This window comes from Hypanus sabinus, chromosome 28, assembly GCF_030144855.1.
Source record: "Hypanus sabinus isolate sHypSab1 chromosome 28, sHypSab1.hap1, whole genome shotgun sequence".
Classification (NCBI taxonomy): domain Eukaryota; kingdom Metazoa; phylum Chordata; class Chondrichthyes; order Myliobatiformes; family Dasyatidae; genus Hypanus; species Hypanus sabinus.
This window is the reverse complement of record NC_082733.1, coordinates 22,938,866-22,944,865: the sequence shown is the minus strand read 5'-3', so window position 1 is coordinate 22,944,865 and position 6,000 is coordinate 22,938,866.

Genomic DNA, 6,000 nt, shown 5'->3' with positions numbered 1-6,000 from the left:
TAATCCCATTTATTTTTTAAGTGAAGACTTCTTCATTGGGCAGATATATTATTGTATTTTCCTCTTTTGGCCAACAAGTATACAAACATACTTATTACAAAGCTTTTAGACATTTCCAATTCTCCAGTTATGGTCACTCTTCCATTCCATTGTTAAATGTCAAGGTAACATGACATTTTTCTGCACTTCTGGGTTATGTTCTAAATAGTTTAAAAAAGACCTTGATCCAAGTCCTTGCAAGGGAAGGTAATATGGAAAGATACACTGAAGCAGAAGCAAAGATAAAACAAAATCATTATCTCCGCCCCGGTCAACTGGAACTGTTAAGTCCAACAAGTTTTTCTGAGATTTTGGTTCCATAGACTGTTGTATCTACCACATTTCCCATCTGTCCTTAATCAAACAGCCATGAATAGTTTGTACTGTGGTGCAAATAATACCTTACGATGAAAATTAATTCAGAACAATTGTTACTCAATTATACTTCATAGTGACTTCAATAAGAAGTTGGAAAACAGAAAGAAACGAGCCCATAACAAATTTTACTGTTGCAGTCCAATCGACAATGCCAAATTTTGGGTTTATACTGATAACATTACTTCCCATGTGGGCAATGTTATATACACAGACAAGCCTTCAATTATTGCTGTGTATTCAGTCACACGATGTTACCATCAACAGGCAGAGAGGATAAAAAAAAATCCAGCCCTGAAAATGTTCATGAATTTGAAATAAATTACTGGAGTGAAACTACCTGTACAGCCATGCCTGACAGTGCTAATGCGCATAATAGTATTAATGGGATCTGTGCTGTCTTTACGACAGTTATTTAGTTTATAATATTTTCGCTTAGTAATTCATTCGATAGTATTTTCTAGTTAGAATTAGAAGTGTTTAAAGTATATTCATTGCATGTAAAATATATCGGCATGCGATGACGTCACATCCTGTTTCGCCGCGTCTTGTGGGAAAATACCAGTTTGAAATTAGCGCAAGGGTGGGGGCTTACCACGAGGCAGACCCGAGCAGAAGTTGTTTGCAGGCATGAGAAATCACAGTGAGAGCAACGCTGTAAGTTAATAGATAATCGATATATTGAACTAAGATGTTAATGCCGATCCTGTTAGAAGTAACGACAGTAGATAATGTTTATGCTTTCGTTAGTTAGAGTCGCGGATAGTTTGCATGGAAGTGTATTTAAAGTAGTCAATGGAGCAGGTAAACTCTCCCTGTATACTGCACCTTAGTGTAATGTAGTTATAGTCACCTTTGCAAGTATTTACACTTGAAATGTGATATTAAGGAAGGAACAAATACTGTATCAATCTTGTATTGTTTTATCAACAGTTTTCACCATATGTTAATGTGAAGAGTGAACAGTAAATGGTTAATCTTGCTGCGATCTGGTTCTTATTAACTGTGGTTTATCTCGACGTTAAATTCAGCGTTCGTGACACGCGAAGGAGAACGTTACAGTGAAAAAGCGGCATTATCAGGTGTTTCAAGTGCTGCAATGTCAGCTCGATCCAGCATCAAGTTGACGCCGCCCAGTGACAAGGGCGGTAAACCGACACCAAGTAAGCCCACCCAGGCGTCATCAGGTGTTCCAAGTGCTGCAACGTCAGCTCGATCCGGGATCAAGTCGATGGCGCCCAGCGACAAGGGCAGTAGAACGACATCAAGTAAGTCCACACAGGCAAGAGCCAAGGCAGAAGCCGCCAAGGTGCGACTGCGTTACGCCAGACAAGAAGCAGTTTTGAAAATGAAACAGGCCACCAGAGAAGTCGAAATCCAGAAAGAAAGGGCCGCCAGACAAAGAGAAGAGGCTGCCAGAGAAGCCGAAATCCAGAAAGAAAGGGCCGCCAGAGAAGCCGAAATCCAGAAAGAAAGGGCCGCCAGACAAGGAGAAGAGGCTGCCAGAGAAGCCGAAATCCAGAGAGAAGGGGCCGCCAGAGAAGCCGAAAAGGCCGCCAGAGAAGCCGAAACCCAGTTGGAAATGGCAAAAATATCGACAGAGTTGCAAGTGCTGCAGCTAGAAAGAGAAGAAGAAGCTGCCATGGCGGAAGCAGAGTACATAGAAGAACCTGAAGGGTCGCGTGATCTGACCGAAGCAAGATCTACTTTAGAAAGGACCAGACTGGAACGCACAAGCGACTATGTACAATCTCAACTAGACAGGCAGGCTCGTCTCCCCTCTCCATACGTATTCGATAACTTCCCCAGCTACGAGGAACCTCAGAGAGTCACGATTGCATCACATCCATACGAGGAAGGAAATTTACCCTCACGGCTCCGTGATGAAGTCAAGAATGAAAGAACCGACAACGCTCCTTCACCCCCACAACAGGACGGCGGGGAGGGAGAGGTTCACTCCAGGACAACAGCTGTCAGCTCGAACTGTACAGAAGTTTGCGGTCAAACTCAGTCAAGCCGTTCTTGTTCCAAGATCTGCCTCACTGAGGTGTACCCTGAAGAAGCACAACAAGACATTACCAAGCGTAAAGTAACCGACGAGACGCTAGGTCAGTCAGTTTTCGTTCAAACCGAGCACGGAAACAAACTTGCACAATCAGCTCAAGATACCATTTCTTTAAAACCCAAAGACACCAAGGTCTTCAGAGATGAAGCAAATAATGGGGTTGCCCCATTGCCTTTCAGAGAACCACGCCAGCGCTCACCAGATAACAAAGAGCAGGCAGTCAAACGGTTCACGTCCTTACGGAAAACCCAGAAAAGGAAACCTGAGATGCAGCAACGCACCCGATTGGCCCACGAGGTACTGTGCACCCTAATGGCAGAGGTCACAGCCATTATAAATGCACAATCATTCCTACCTGTGTCTTCTGACCCAGAAAACCCCTTTATACTTTCGCCATCAACGCTCCTTACGCAGAAGGCAGGAGCACCTCCTCCACCAGGAGACTTTTCAGACAAGGATTTGTACACAAAGCAATGGAGACAAGTCCAGGCTCTGGCAAATCAGTTCTGGCCTCGCTGGAGACAAAAATATCTACCTTTGTTGCAACAGAGACAAAAGTGGACAGAACCACACAGGAATCTTCAAGTTGGAGACTTAGTCCTGCTCAGGGACAAGCAAATCGCCCGCAACAGCTGGCCAATGGCCAGAATCACTGCTACATTCCCTAGCGGGGATGGACATGTCAGGAAGATCGAATTGAAGACTACCGACCAAGGCGATGTGAAAATTTACCAAGGGCCAGTTACAGAATTTATTCTACTTCTACCCAATGACTGATTAAGAGACTAAGTTTTGTACTCTGCTCATTGTGACCTTACGAAGGTCAAGCGGGGAGTGTGCTGTCTTTACGACAGTTATTTAGTTTATAATATTTTCGCTTAGTAATTCATTCGATAGTATTTTCTAGTTAGAATTAGAAGTGTTTAAAGTATATTCATTGCATGTAAAATATATCGGCATGCGATGACGTCACATCCGGTTTCGCCGCGTCTTGTGGGAAAATACCGGTTTGAAATTAGCGCAAGGGTGGGGGCTTACCACGAGGCAGACCCGAGCAGAAGTTGTTTTGCAGGCATGAGAAATCACAGTGAGAGCAACACTGTAAGTTAATAGATAATCGATATATTGAACTAAGATGTTAATGCCGATCCTGTTAGAAGTAACGACGGTAGATAATGTTTATGCTTTCGTTAGTTAAAGAGTCGCGGATAGTTTGCATGGAAGTGTATTTAAAGTAGTCAATGGAGCAGGTAAACTCTCCCTGTATACTGCACCTTAGTGTAATGTAGTTATAGTCACCTTTGCAAGTATTTACTCTTGAAATGTGATATTAAGGAAGGAACAAATACTGTAGCAATCTTGTATTGTTTTATCAACAGTTTTCACCATATGTTAATGTGAAGAGTGAACAGTAAATGGTTAATCTTGCTGCGATCTGGTTCTTATTAACTGTGGTTTATCTCGACGTTAAATTCGGCATTCGTGACACGCGAAGGAGCACGTTACAGGATCCTTTGGTCCACTCAGAAAGTGGAAATTTCTGATGACAAAAGTTGTTCAGACATACTGCTATCAGAAGATCACTTACTTTTTAAGGTTTATAAAGGAAATAACTCTTGGGGTAATTTGATTAGTTATTTTGTGTTGTGTATCCAAAGGCAGAAATGCAAGTCCGGTTATAAGGAATGATTTATGATGGATGCAACAATGGCTAGAAGAAACTCAGTTAACAGTAAAAGAATATTTCTCTCTACGTTATGACAGTAATTGAACTGACACAATCAAACTAGCAAGCCACCTTCTTTCACAAGTGTGAAGACATAGTTCTCAAGATAATTTCCTTGAGTACATAAAACTCACAACTATAAACAATTCAGTTATCGATATGCCAAGTGATATTATCCACCAGTTCTGCAAGCTTCCTTGAAGTAAGCAACTTAATCAGCTTGTTAGTTTGGAAACAAGCCAAATGAAACAGCCCATTGTCTTATGGGGCGGTCCCAAGTAGCAATAAACCAGGTGCAGTGAACTACATCTTATTCTCACAGGCAGAGCATCTGCAGAGCTGCTCTATTAGCAACACTTTTGTTTAGCTTCAAACTGATTACTGCTTGCCATTTACATGTTATGAATTGAAAGACTTCCTTTTGCAACTAGATACTACACAAAGCAACATTAGTTGAAAGTTTACATACATCTATCTGTTTGATCTTACAAGTGGCGTCTGCTGAGTTTAAAAATTGAGCTTTGGAAACACTTGAGAAAGAGGTCTAAGAAGCGAATATCCATCACACTATTTCCACAATGACCATGATACTAATCTAACTAATTCTACATCTATATATAGCCATTCGAAGAGAAAACAAGTCCTAGGTTGGTGCCAAGCAGATACTGTTTTGGGATTGATAATTAATTATAATTCTGTTTATTATTTGGCATGAAGTGAGTACTGTTCTTATTCAGAGCTTTGGAACAAATCTATTTAGATCGGATTCCTGATCCGCCATTTCCTTCTATGTAACTTAGAAGAGTGCAAAGAATTCTTTCAACTGATGTTTAATTGTTGGTAAATAAATTGCCAATAATAGCTCATTCTCGAAAATGATAAAGCAGTTTGCTTTTATCTTCAAGGCTTTATTCTTAAATAGGCTCTCTCTCTCTCTGCTACCATGGCTTCTCATGACCCTGATCGGGGGTGGGGTGGGGGTTGCTAAGCAGGTGCTACACCTTGCCCAAGGATGCCCTGCAGGCTGGTGGAGGGAAGGAGTGCCTTATACCTCCTTTGGTAGAGATGCATTGAATCTGTCCTGTGCACCTCCATCACTGTGTGGTTTGGAGCCGCCACCAAGCAGGATAGAACCAGACTACAGCGCACAGTGAGGACTGCCGAGCGCATCATTGGAGCCTCCCTGCCCTCTATTGTGGACCTGTACTCTTCCAGGTTGAAGAAGAGGGCGGGGAACATCATAAAGGACTCCTCCCATCCTGCGCACGGACTGTTTGAACTGCTTCCGTCTGGTAGGCGCTTCAGATCCCTCCAGACTAAGACTAATAGGCACTGGAGAAGTTTATTCCCTACTGCGGTCACTTTGCTGAACAGTTAACTGCCGATTAACTGTTGGCTAACTTTTACTTGGATTGCACTACCTGTATGTATAATCTATATTTTCATTTATATTTATCATTATTATTGTTATGAGCAGAGAGACAACATCTGCCGGAAGTAAATTCCTTGTATGTGTACAAGTACTTGGCGATTAAAGTCTGATTCTGATTCTGATTCTACCCCTTTCTCCTAGATGAATGGAGTACTTGTATTATTAACATACCTGAATTCTGCATTTGATGATTTTTACTGATATCCAAAAATGTAAAAAAAGGAACCATGCTTTCTCCTTAAACACTTCCTGATGTTATTTGTAAATGTATGAATCTTACAATTTTTAATAACTTTACACCTCAATTCAAGTGTAATCAGTATAAACAGATTTTCAGTAAGATCACTTCAAAATAAACAAATG